Raw genomic sequence first — 12873 nt, forward strand, 5'->3', positions numbered from 1 at the left:
TAGCACATGCAATCACACTCCTTCATGCTCGCAGAACTCTGCCCCCTTCCTACTTGCATCCAGCCCTCTCCACCCAGGCATAGCCCAAACAACTTGCACCCTATGTACTCACCTGTTGGTCTGGAGGACCGTAGAGTTGCGTGTACTGGGGGAGGACACCGTCCACGAGCTTCTCCAACTCCTCTGCAGTGAAGGCAGGGGCCCTTTCCCCAGATGCAAGTGCCTTTGTCTCTTCCAGACCGAGGTCACAGCAGCACTTGCAGTGTAGGTCCTCTCCTGTCGAAGATCAGGTATCGAGTGATTTAACAGATAGAAAATGGCGGTCACGTCCGCGGCGGTGGCGTCCGCGGCGGTGCTTATCATCACCACCGGCGCACTTCGTCATTGGCTCCTGGAACCCATAGGGTCCAATGTTAACCAATGCAGCATTGCGCTGCGGTCTACGACCGTCTACCGCGACGGTGTACAATGCCAGCGCAGTTACCTCACATCCCATTGTCCCACTTTACAGGTCAGGCATCCGCTATTTCAGGGGCCCACATGGCTTCATTTACAACTGCGTCACACATACCTAGGCCTGGACTCAACACACATACAGGAAGAATTTAGTATTTTGTATCGTGTCCTGTGTAGCTGTGGGTACATACCTCAGAATTGGTGACTCTGTGGTCGCTGTTGTCCTTCCTAGGCACCATCAGCTGGGACATGTGAGGAGATGGCGGAATCCTCCGGTGTACTGACCGCTGGTGGACCTGTTGACAATGGAGGAGCGACATTTAATCATCACCTACAGGTTTGACCGTGCCACAATCCAGGAACTGTGTACCCAGTTGGAGCCAGACCTCATGTCACCAATCTGCCATCCCACAGGAATCCCCCCTCAAGTGCAGGTGCTATCAGTGCTCCATTTCCTAGCAAGTGGGTCATTTCAAACAACAGTGGCCATGGCATCAGGGATGTCCCAGCCTATGTTCCCAATGTGTTGTCCAGAGTGTTGTCTGCCCTGCTGAAACACGTGAGGAGCTACATCGTTTTCCCTGAGGTGGAGGATTTGGCTACAGTTAAAGGTGAGTTCTATGCCCTGGGACATATCCCTAACATCATAGGTGCCATTGATGGGACCCATGTGGCTTTGGTCCCCCCCCACAGGAGTAAACAGGTGTACAGGAACCAGAAGAGTTATCATTCCATGAATGTACAGATGGTATGTTTGGCAGACCAGTACATCTCGCAGGTATATGCTATGTTCTCTGGCTCAGTGCATGACGCCTACATCCTGCGGAATAGCAGCATTACTTATGTGATGGGTCAACTCCAGAGGCACTGTGTGTGGCTATTAGGGGACTCTGGTTACCCCAACCTGTCATGGCTACTGACCCCAGTGAGGAATCCCAGGACCAGGGCAGAGGAACACTACAATGAGGCCCATGGGCAGACTAGGAGGGTGATCGAACGCACCTTCGGCCTCCTGAAGGCCAGGTTCAGGTGCCTCAATATGACAGATGGTTCCCTGTTCTACTCACCAAAGAATGTGTGCCAGATCATCATCGCCTGCTCTATGCTTCACAATCTTGCTTTGCGACAGCTGTGGAGCCTGGGGACAGTGATGAGGATGAAGCAGAGGAAGAAGACATTGACAACAGGGACTCTGTCATACAGCAATATTTCCAGTGATACACAGGTGAGAACAATTTGTTTACTATTACATTTACTTTCACACTTCTACCTCTATCCTGTCTGTCAATTTGAAGTAGTATTTGCTAACTGAGTGGTACATTTCCATTACGGTTTCACAGGTGTGGTTACCAACGTGTGTCATCAGCTTGCATCCTTCATGGGCTTGTGATGTGTAACATAGGTATGTTGACATTAAATTTTCAAACAGATTTTGTCATTGTCATAGATAATACACATTTTTAAAATCACAGACTGACTCCAGATTGTTTTGTGGTTCAAGGGTGTTTATTGAAGTGCTAATTATTGGAGGGGGTGGCAAAATGGTGATTGGTGATGGTGGAGGAATGTCCATGGCAGAGTCGAGTCTATTAGTCTCACAGGTGCACTGCCCATATGGGCATAGGAAGTGGAGCTGGGGCAGTTCCAATCTGGACAGGGTAACAAAGTGGGACAGTGGGATGACAATCAGGGTGGTCTCATTTCCTGGCGGGGTCTTGCCATCTTGCTCTGTCCTGTTCCTGGATCTTAGGGACCGCTTGCGGGGTGGTTCTCCGTCTGCAGGGGGTAGGGGGCTGGTGTGGTGGTCCTGTGGCGGGGCGTCCTGTCCACTAGCGCCGGCGGAGGTGGTGGGCAGTTCATCGTCCAGGCTAGTGTCAGGGGCCCCTTGGAGTGCCACGGTGTCCCTCATGGTCTTCTGTATGTCCTTCAGCACCCCTACGATGGTGCCCAGGGCGGAGCTGATGGTTCTGAGTTCCTCCCTGAACCCCAAATACTGTTCCTCCTGCATGCACTGGGTCTCCTGGGAGTGGTGGTATGCTCCCATGATGGAGGAGAGGGCCTCGTGGAGAGTGGGTTCCCTTGGCCTGTCCGCCCCCTGTCGCACAGCAGCCCTCCCAGTTCCCCTGTGTTCCTGTGCCTCTGTCCCCTGGACCGTGTGCCCACTACCACTGCCCCAGGTCCCTGTTGTTGCTGGGGTGGTGGGTTATCCTGGGTTCCGTTTAGTGGTGGACACACAGCTGATTGATGTGTCCTGGGTACAGAGGTATGGGCCCGCTGGGTGGGTGCTGTGCTGGTGTTACCAGAGGGTGGAAGGTCAGTGTTGGGCTGTGCCTGTGTGAGGGAAACTGATTGTCCCGGGGCCCTCGATGGTCCGGGCTGGTCATCTGGATCCAGTTGGCCAGAGCTGCTGTCATCACTGTGGGCCTCTTCTGTGGGTGGGGTAGAGATGTCTGGACCCTCCTGTTTGGTGACGTTACGTAGTGGTCCTGCAGGGGTATGAAAGCATGATTATTGCATCTGTGTGTGTCATGGTGTGCAATGGGTGGGTGAGCGTGTACCCCAGTGCAAGCATTCCTGTGTGGGGGCTTGTGTGATGATGGTTCGGGGGTGTTATGGGTATGTGCAGTGGGCATGCTTTAGTGATGGGTGTCCATGCTTTTTTGTGTCATGCAGGGCTTGGTGTTGGTGTGGGTGGTTTGTGATATTGGGACATTTGTGAGGAGTTGGAGTGGTAGGGGTGAGGGTGGGGGTACGTGATGGCATGAAGGTAGGGTGGGGGATATGATAGTTAAGATTTGACTTACCAGTGTCCATTCCTCCACCGACTCCTCCGAGGCCCTCTGGATGCATAATGGTCAAGACCTGCTCCTCCCATGTTGTTAGTTGTGGGGGAGGAGGTGGGGGTCCTCCGCCAGTCCGCTGAATTGCGATGTTGTGCCTGGATATCACGGAACACACCTTCTCCCGTAGGTCATTCCACCTCTTCCTGATGTCATCCCTATCTCTTGGGTGCAGTCCCACTGCGTTGACCCTGTCCACGATTCTTCGCCATAGCTCCATCTTCCTAGCTATAGAGGTGTGCTGCACCTGTGATCCAAATAGCTGTGGCTCTACCCGTACGATTTCCTCCACCATAACCCTGAGCTCCTCCTCCGAAAACCTGGGGTGTCTTTGGCGTGCCATGGGGTGGTGTGGGTGATGTGTGGGGTGGTGTATGTGGTGATGAGTGTAGTGATGTGTAGTGGTGTAGGGTGTTTTGTGCGTGGATGTTGTGTGGGTGATGGTGTTGTGTGCCTCTGTGTAGTGGGGTTGTCCATTGCTGTGCTCTCTCTCTGTTGCCTTCGTCTCTAATTTTGGGTCGTAGGGGTTTGTGGGTGATGTGGGTGTGTGTTTTATATTGAATTGGGTGTGTGGGAGTGGTGTTTGTTATCAGGTGTGTGTATTTCGAATTGTCCAATGTGGCGGTGTTTTGGAGATGTGTGTGTATTTTGAGCGCGGCGGTGTGTACCGCCAATGGAATACCGTGGTTGAAAGACCGCTGAGTGGATTCGTGGGTTGTAATAGCATGGGCGTGTTTCTGTTGGCGTGATGGTGGAGGATTTGTTTTCGCCAGTTTATCACTGACCTTTGGTGTGGCGGACTTGTGTGGGTGTCTGAATTTCGGCGGATTCCGAGATGTGGGTCATAATAGCTGTGGTGGAATTCCGTGGCTGCAGCGGTGTATTGGCGGTCTTCTGCACGGCGGTAATCGGCTTTTACCGCCAATGTTGTAATGACCACCTAAATGTCTTCTAGCGGCAAGAAATTAAAAGCGCCGCTCTGGACATCTGGTCACACATGACCGCGGCAAAGTCAAAAGTTGAGGCCGACTGCGATAGATCCCTGCTCAGCTACACTGTGCGGAGGCCTTGGTTAAAGTTTTTCCTTCACACTTAGTCATTTTCTTGAAGATTTTTCTTTGACCAGGACAAAGTCACAAGTTGAGGCAGACTTCGCTTGAGCTCTCTTCGGATACGCTGATCGGGAGGCCTTAGTCAAACTTTTACCTTCAGACTTTTCTGGAGCTTTTCTTTCCCGACCTCCGATGACCATCCTCAGCAAGCCAATTTTGATGCAAAATCATCAGCTTGCCTTTCCACAAGCCCCTGGTCTGGGGCTCAAGAGCTTTTCAGTAGGATGAGCCTGCAAGTCAGGCCGGGTAGCGGTCGACGTTGGAGAGCTTGAATCACAATGTCGGGAACTGAAGGGTGGTGCAGCTCTGCCATTTTTATCCTTGCACCTGGGGTGGAAAGCAGCTGGGTGTTCCTGTCCAATCATGTGCAAGCAACTACCCTCTTGAGTGACAACTTACTGGGAAGTGTGGCAAAAATCAATCCCAGGGAGCCACATTCCTCCAAAATCTAAGATGGCAAAAATTCACTCTTAGAGTTTAGATCTGTCTGAGTCCACCCACTGGTGTGGCTATGTTTCCCTTAATACACCCTCACTTAATCTAATCAGGGGCACCTGGCTGTCTGGTGCTGCAGGAAATGGGGGAGGTCCAGTTGCTGTCCCAAATGTCCTTCCCTCCTCTGAAGTCCACTTTGGCAGCTCTCCCCACATCCTGTTTTACCATCTGCTAAGGAAGATCTCCTCCCACCAGATGCTTCCTTTGTTTCAGCTCCGGCCACTTCACACATTATCAAGGCAGCCTGGCTCAAGCTGCCAGAGGCTGACCAATCAGAGAAGAACACTACAGGGCTGAAGTTGGTAACTTTTAGCAAGAGTTCTAAAACTATTTCCCTGTTCAAGTTATATTAAATTCAACAGTGGCAGGTTTTGGATTTATTATAACTTTTAATATGATACTAAACTTTGCTATATTTAGCTCCTTCCTATGTAAAACAAGACTTTATTATTTTTAAAAAAGTATCTCCATGTTAGCCTGTGGAGCCCATTCACTACAATGGGGAAAATAAAATGTTGTTATTTTTCCACCCCAGGGCTTATAAAACAACTTTTATAAAGTCTCTGCTTATAGTTACACTGCACCCAACCCTGGGGGCACTTAGGGCATACATTAGGGGTGACTTAGATGTAAAGGTAAGGCAGTCTAGTACTTTGGAAGTATGTTTAATTCCAAAGTAGAAAGTAAGGCAGGCCGGCTTTTAAAATTACACTGGGCACCACAGCAGTGCACCTATGGGTGTACCATCTATGGTGGGGTCCCTAAACCTACATGCCCTACCATATACTAGGGACTTATAGGTAGGTTGGTAGAGCCAATTATAGTTAGCCTCATTTGCATATTCCATTTTACACAGGGCACTGGCCCTAGGGACTGGTTAGCAGTGCCCAAGGCACAGTCAGAGTCAGTAACCACCAGTTTCAGTCACAATGTTTGAGGGTGACCAGGGCAAAAAGGAGAAATTTACTACACTCAGTTACTGCACAAAGTGACTGTAACAAATAGCTCCATGTGCCTTTAATTGTTGCTCATATCAACAGCCCCAGTTTCCAAATATTGCAGAGGTTGAATGGATATTCTTTGGAGGAGAGCTGTACTCCCCAAACACTCTGACATTATAGTTAACTGTCCTTGGAGAGAAAGGCTTAAATTCAACAACACTGACAACGTTTTGTTACAGACCGCCACAGAGCAGCAGTGCTAGGTGACCATCTTCATGAATGCTCAATCCATGAACCCAACAATATTGGTAATAACTAATGACTTGCTTTTTACTATCACAAAATATCTTGATGTTCAAAATGTGCCCTTTATGGAGGTTGCAATTGTTCACATGAGGGTTTCGTTTCTCAGACATCCAAATAATTGTACATGTCACCTAGAAATGAATGTCCTTACCACTTTGAGGAGATTTTGACATTATGTTAGATACAAGGGAGACAGCTAGGCCTGGGCGAAATTTAGATTATGCCAGCATAATTAATGTAATTTCAATAATTTTATGTTACAATTGTTATGTGAAATTTCCCAAATAATGCCAATATGCCACTTTGTGTAATTAGACGCCTATTGTGGTAAAATATGACAGTCAATACTCCAGAACGACTTCACTATGGTTTTGTCTATTTGTTTAGCATGACATGCATCATTGCAAAAATATTGATGTGAGGATATGTTTTGCACTCAGATATACCCCATAAATAACAGGTTTACATTTTGCTGGATTATGCACAATTTTGATGAAATATAGCAAATTATGCAAAGTTCACACACTCCTGGAGACAACTTAAATGAGAATGAGGTATGATGATTATAGACACCGAGGATACATACAAAAAGAGAACATGTAACAAAACTTGAAAATGCACACTCACGCACTTGCACTAACTCTGAGAGGCATGCTCCAGTAGGACAACCACTTCTTCCCCCTAAACCTTCACATCAGCAAGTACAATGGTTAATAAGTATTCATTCAATAAATAAATATGTTTCTGCAATAAGGTTCACTATTGTTTTATTTACAATCATTCTAGAAATCTTAAGAACCCTTTCACAATATTATTCTACAGATTAACATGAAAATGAACAACAATATTAGACTTTGAAATCGAAAAGCAACCAACGACATCAGAGCTCAGACAGTCCAGTAGAGAAATGCCACAGACTGAGGATGAAATTGCAGCAAAGAAAAGAGCAAACTACAGAGGGTTAGAAGCTTGTACACATAACCTGGGAACTAGTGAGACGAGAATGTAAGAGTTTAGGACAAAGGATAGCATCAACACGATCTGTCCCTTGTTCACCACTTATTTATTAGTACATAGGGATGGGGTCCAATTAAAAACAAGAAAGTCCATGACCATGACCTGGGTGGAATTTGTATTGCACTGGAGTAATAGTAGTGATTTTAGTAATTCCACGTTACTCTTTGACATGGAACTACCGATGGTAATGCAGTTACACTCACTTGTGTAGTTAGGAGTAATTTGAGGTAAAACCATCCTAACACGAGAGCTCATTTAGCGAGCCCGATCAGCTGCTCGCACTCACTGTTCATGTTCTGTTGCATGTAACATAGTTTCTTAGTGCAAAGTACATCCTCACATCCATTGAAGACACAAGGGGGTATTTTTGCTCTAAGAAAATAGTGCTAAATTATTACTCATCGGGTAATTCTGCATAATCTCACAGAAATTTTGGGTGGCTCCACATAGTTACACTACGTGAAACTGCACTAGTTATGCTTTCACTAAAAGTAATTTTATTTCTTGTTGTAGTGGTGCACGTTCAATAACAGTATCCGTCAAACAAAAACATGGTGCACAGTAATGCAAATTTGCAAATTTAATTACAGTTAATAAAATAACTATGTCTATGCCATGATTTCAAAATGACTTTTGAAACAGGCAGATTCTCTTACCAGTGATGACACATCAATTGTTGCATGCCCTTAACTGTTAGTTTAATCGTGCCAGCATGTATACAATCGTTCCAATCGTTTCCCTCCCTCCTTTGCGCCAAAAGATTAGACACCACAGCAGATGTAGATGGAACAAGGGGCATGCTTGTAAAGTGAGAAAGGGAAACTCGAGAGCAGGAATAATACTCCTCGTTAATCACAGCAAACAAATGTATGTGTGCCTCAGCAGGGGGGCAGACTCGATGACCAAACATCTGGATCCTGGCACACTGATGTGATCAAACCTAGGATGTTGCGCATTCCTTCCCAAAATAGAAAAGAGTTTGGGGAAAAACAGGACTGGAAAAAGGAAAGGGTGCACAGAGAGGGGGAAGCAGGAGAGGATGTGGGGATGCAAACATGCTCTTCATGGAATTCACCACAGGACAGACATCCCTGCAAAGCATACATAGGTCAATGTATGGCAGAGAAAGATCCTAGGATTCTGGCAATGTCCGGGTTGATACTGCTCATTGTAGATAATCTGTGATAGCGCGTCCAGTCCTTATAAATTACTTATGCTTGGACACGCCGGAGGTCGGTGAACCTTTTGACCGGGTTGAGTTCTCCTCATCCAAAGAATTGTCGGATCCCTCAAATCAATAATCAATAATCATTTATAATCAGTAACCAATACTCGATTAGTAATCAATCAACAAATTAGTTAAACAGAAAATCAGTAATTAGACACAACATGACCTTTCAGTCATGAATTACCACACCTGTTTATTAAAAGTTAATGAGTTTATTTCCCTATATTAACAAAGCTAACACAATATAAGTAAGTCTCAAAATCAAATGATACACATATACGAACATTATTGGCTATCCATAACGACGGAAGAGATGCAATCTGCTCAAAACTTGGATTATAATGCACTCGGCTATAGCAATGCAAATCACTAATAAAAGTAACTGAAATTGACTAATTGCATACATCGGTCAGCATAACAAGATTTCAATTCAGCATGGTTCATCAAATGAATACCTCAACTAACCTCTGATTAGCATTTGCATGCAAAAAATGAATTTAATCAACATAAATTTAGAAACCTTCTAGCTTAGGCTCTGTCAAAAATAAGCAGTTGGTACCTAAGAAGGAAAATACAACGAATAACACATTTATCCTTTTATAATTACCAAATACAGTCAGCATTCAAGGAAAGTCTTCGTCCTTCATGTACCGGTTCGATCAGCATGGGGAAAACTTCAAGGGGGCAAAGTTTAAGGCAAGTTTTCATTGCAGCAGCAAGGAAAATGGGGGAACAAAAGTTATTGAATGGGCAAGGCAAAGTAAAGTTAAAGTTAGAGTCTCTAGGGTGAGAATTCTTTAAAGTCTCTTTCTCTCTGGGATGGAGAAAAAGCATCAAAGTGTCATCAAAATGGATTCTCGAATCTGGCTTCAAAATGACATCAAAGACAATGGCTGGTTTCTCTCCGTCCGATGGAATTAAGGGAGAAAAGTTCCAAATTCTTCAAGTTATTCCATTGGAGGGTCCATGGGGTGATTTCTCTTTGACCAATGAATAGTGTCTTTTCTCTTAATACTCATCTACGCATAAGGTGTCCTTGGAGTTTTGGAACACAAGTAGCAACAAAGTTGCCAATTAATTCTGCATCAGTGTCTTTATTGTCTGCACCTGCAGAAATTGACCTTGCTTCAAAGGGGATGAAAGTTGCCTAACACGCAACCTTGAGATAAGTGTATTAGTCATTCTACTGGAAAAATACAGCTTTTAAAGGTTTAAGACACTTCTTTGTTAATACAAGTGAAAACGTACGCAGTTAAAATTAAGACCAGACAACTAGGCCAAAGCCTCTGCTAAATTTAAGCTAAGCATATAAAAGTTTAACAAGAAAATCATGGAATATAGCTGCAATTATGACATTTTAATACATTTGTTGTTTTCCATGATTAATTAAGCTTGTTTATACTAATGGCGATCTACTTCGTGGGCACATTTTCTACATACATTATTTTTCTTTGCTAAAATCAATTTTATTTTTTTTATACGATTTTGTTACATGATATATGAATGTTTGTTACTCTTTCTTTTTCTGCTTCATCAATCCCTCCTCCGATGACTAATTATGTCATCACATTAAATCCCCCATCACAAATTTTATTTTTATTAAAATTCTGTTTTAATCATTTTGCATTTCAATCATTTCCCTTTTCCTTTTTACTCCCTTTGATTTTTCCCTGTATAATTTTACAATTTCCTTTTGTTCTTTCTTTTCAATTCTTCTTTTGTTTCTTGATTTCAGTATTTTAATAGCTTTCCATTTTCCCCAAATACCTATTAAGCAAATTAGTATTATTAATATCCCTTTTACTATTTTCAGTAATATTCAGTTCCAAATGTTGCTGAGCCAATTTCCAATGGAAGCAAATCCTTTTCCAACTTTTTCCCATACTCCTGGTTCTTTCAATTCTTTCAAATCTGTACTATCGTTAGTTAAATTTGTAAGCATATTTCTAATTTGTTTACTGTTGTCTGGTATATATGAGCAACAGTGACGTGCAATAAGCATTTTGCAAACGCCGCCATTCTTTGCTAAAAGAATGTCTAAAGCAAGCCGGTTTTGAAGAGTCATAGCTCTTTCTGCAGCAAGTTCAGTATCCATCAGGATCATTGCTCCTGAGAAATTTGTCAGCATGTTATCCACAATAGTAGACAACTTTCGTATTTTTATTGAATTCAATATAACTCCTACTGAAGGAATTATTGCTCCAAATATGTCTCCTACCACACCAGAAGCTGTCTCCCTTTTCTGAATACGATGTAATTCAGACAGCTTTGGAAATTTCGTTAAGTCATTTAGTTGATAAATCTTTGGAAATACTATTCCCAAATAACATCTCCCATAACATACCTTTGGAAGACGATAATAGGCATTAAGGGGGTCATTCTAACTTTGGCGGGCGGCGGAGACCGCCCGCCAAAGTAACCCCGTCGAAAGACCGCACCGCTGTCAAAAGACCGCGGGGGTCATTTCGACTTTCCCGCTGGGCCGGCGGGCGACCGCCAAAAGGGCGCCCACCGGCCCAGCGGGAAAGACCCTGCAACAATGAAGCCGGCTCCGAATGGAGCCGGCGGAGTTGCAGGGGTGCGACGGGTGCAGTAGCACCCGTCTCGATTTTCACTGTCTGCAAAGCAGACAGTGAAAATCTTAATGGGGCCCTGGCATGGGCAGTGCAGGGGCCCCCAGGGGCCCCACGACACCCGTTCCCGCCATCCTGTTTCTGGCGGTGTAAACCGCCAAAAACAGGCTGGCGGGAAGGGGGTCGGAATCCCCATGGCGGCGCTGCAAGCAGCGCCGCCATGGAGGATTCCCTGGGCCAGGGGAAAACCGGCGGGAAACCACTGGTTCCCCTTTTCTGACCGCGGCTTTACCGCTGCGGTCAGAATGGCCCTGGAAGCACCGCCAGCCTGTTGGCGGTGCTTCCGTTGCCCTCCACCCTGGCGGTCATAGACCGCCAGGTTTGGAATGAGGGCCTAAGTCCACAAATATAATATACCCCTGGAGTAGCTGGATCTAGTCCATTTAACATGAACATCCATTTACTCTGGAATAAAAACACGTGTTTACATTCACTCGTTCCTACAAAGATTGTGTCATAGTATGATTTAGGTCTATATATACAAAGTTTCCCTATGTGTAATACATCTAAAGCTAGTTTCCATTGTGTCTTTATTGCGGCAAAAGCATAGTTATCTACAGATGTCCTTTTATGTAATTCTTTTTCTAATTTTTCTTTTATCATTTTCCTTCTATCTTCAGTGTGATCTAAAAAGCTTTTCTCTACGGGTGAAAGTAAGCATGTAAGGTTTTCTTTATGGGCGTGAACTGTGGGTGATAATGGTTCAAAGAAACCCCTAACTAATTTTATATAATAATCTCTTGCTACTTTACTCAAGTACTCAATTATGGGGACATATGAAAATACGACATCATGATTGGAATAGAAGTATTGAATATACTCCTGGCCATAAAATCTGGTTAGTAACAAACTACATGTTATTCCATACGTAAGAGGCATGCTATGATATGTCACCCCTTCTATTACTGAGGTAGGGATTTGTGTACATACATAACAATCTTTCGCATCCATTGTCTCAACACACTCACTCAGCAAGCAATAGAAGACATTAGATGAGAGTTCTTTCTTGTCATTAGTATAATCATGTAAATATTTTTCGTCTTTTTCAAGTTTCTTCAAAGGAGTTAATTCAGTAGTAGTTTTAAAAGTAGAAGCATCATTCGCGTCTCTTTCATTCCCTCCATGCATTCCAAGAATCATTGCCATAATTATTAGTACACATGCAATTATTAGACCTATACACATGTATTTACAATATTTCATTTTATGTCCTTGTGTAGTATTGTCTGTCATGATCTATAGAGAATCAGAAAGTTGAAGATACTTTATCAAATCAAATTTGCAGATATATATAAAGGATCAACGAGGTCAAAGTTCACACGGTTTTCTTTAGCAGCTTAGGGCCAGATGTAGGAAGACGGCAAATTGCGACTTGCAATTTGCGAGTCCGAGCGACTCGCAAATTGCAACTCGCAATTTGCTATGCAGAACGGTGTCTCAGACTCAGTCGCTATGGGGTCGCAAAGACCCACCTCATTAATATTAATGAGGTGGGCCGCAATTTGCGCCCCCATAGCGACTATGGGCACTCACGGAGATGGAGGCCTGCTGGGAACAGCAGACCTCCACGTCCGTGACTGCTTTTAAATAAAGCAGTTTTTTTTTTTCCAAGTGTAGCCCATTTTCCTTAAAGGAAAACGAGCTGCACTTAGAAAAAAAAACCGAAATCTTTAGCTTCGGATTTTTTCAGGGCAGGTAGTGGTCCCTTGGACCACTGCCTGCTCTGAAAAAATATTTTTGGGTCCACTCACAAAGGGGAAAGGGTCCCCAAGGGGAAGGGGTCCCATGGGGACCCCTTCCAGTTTGCGAGTGGGTTACCATCCACTTCAAGTGGATGGTAACTGC

This window comes from Pleurodeles waltl, chromosome 8, assembly GCF_031143425.1.
Source record: "Pleurodeles waltl isolate 20211129_DDA chromosome 8, aPleWal1.hap1.20221129, whole genome shotgun sequence".
NCBI classification, from domain to species: Eukaryota; Metazoa; Chordata; class Amphibia; order Caudata; family Salamandridae; genus Pleurodeles; species Pleurodeles waltl.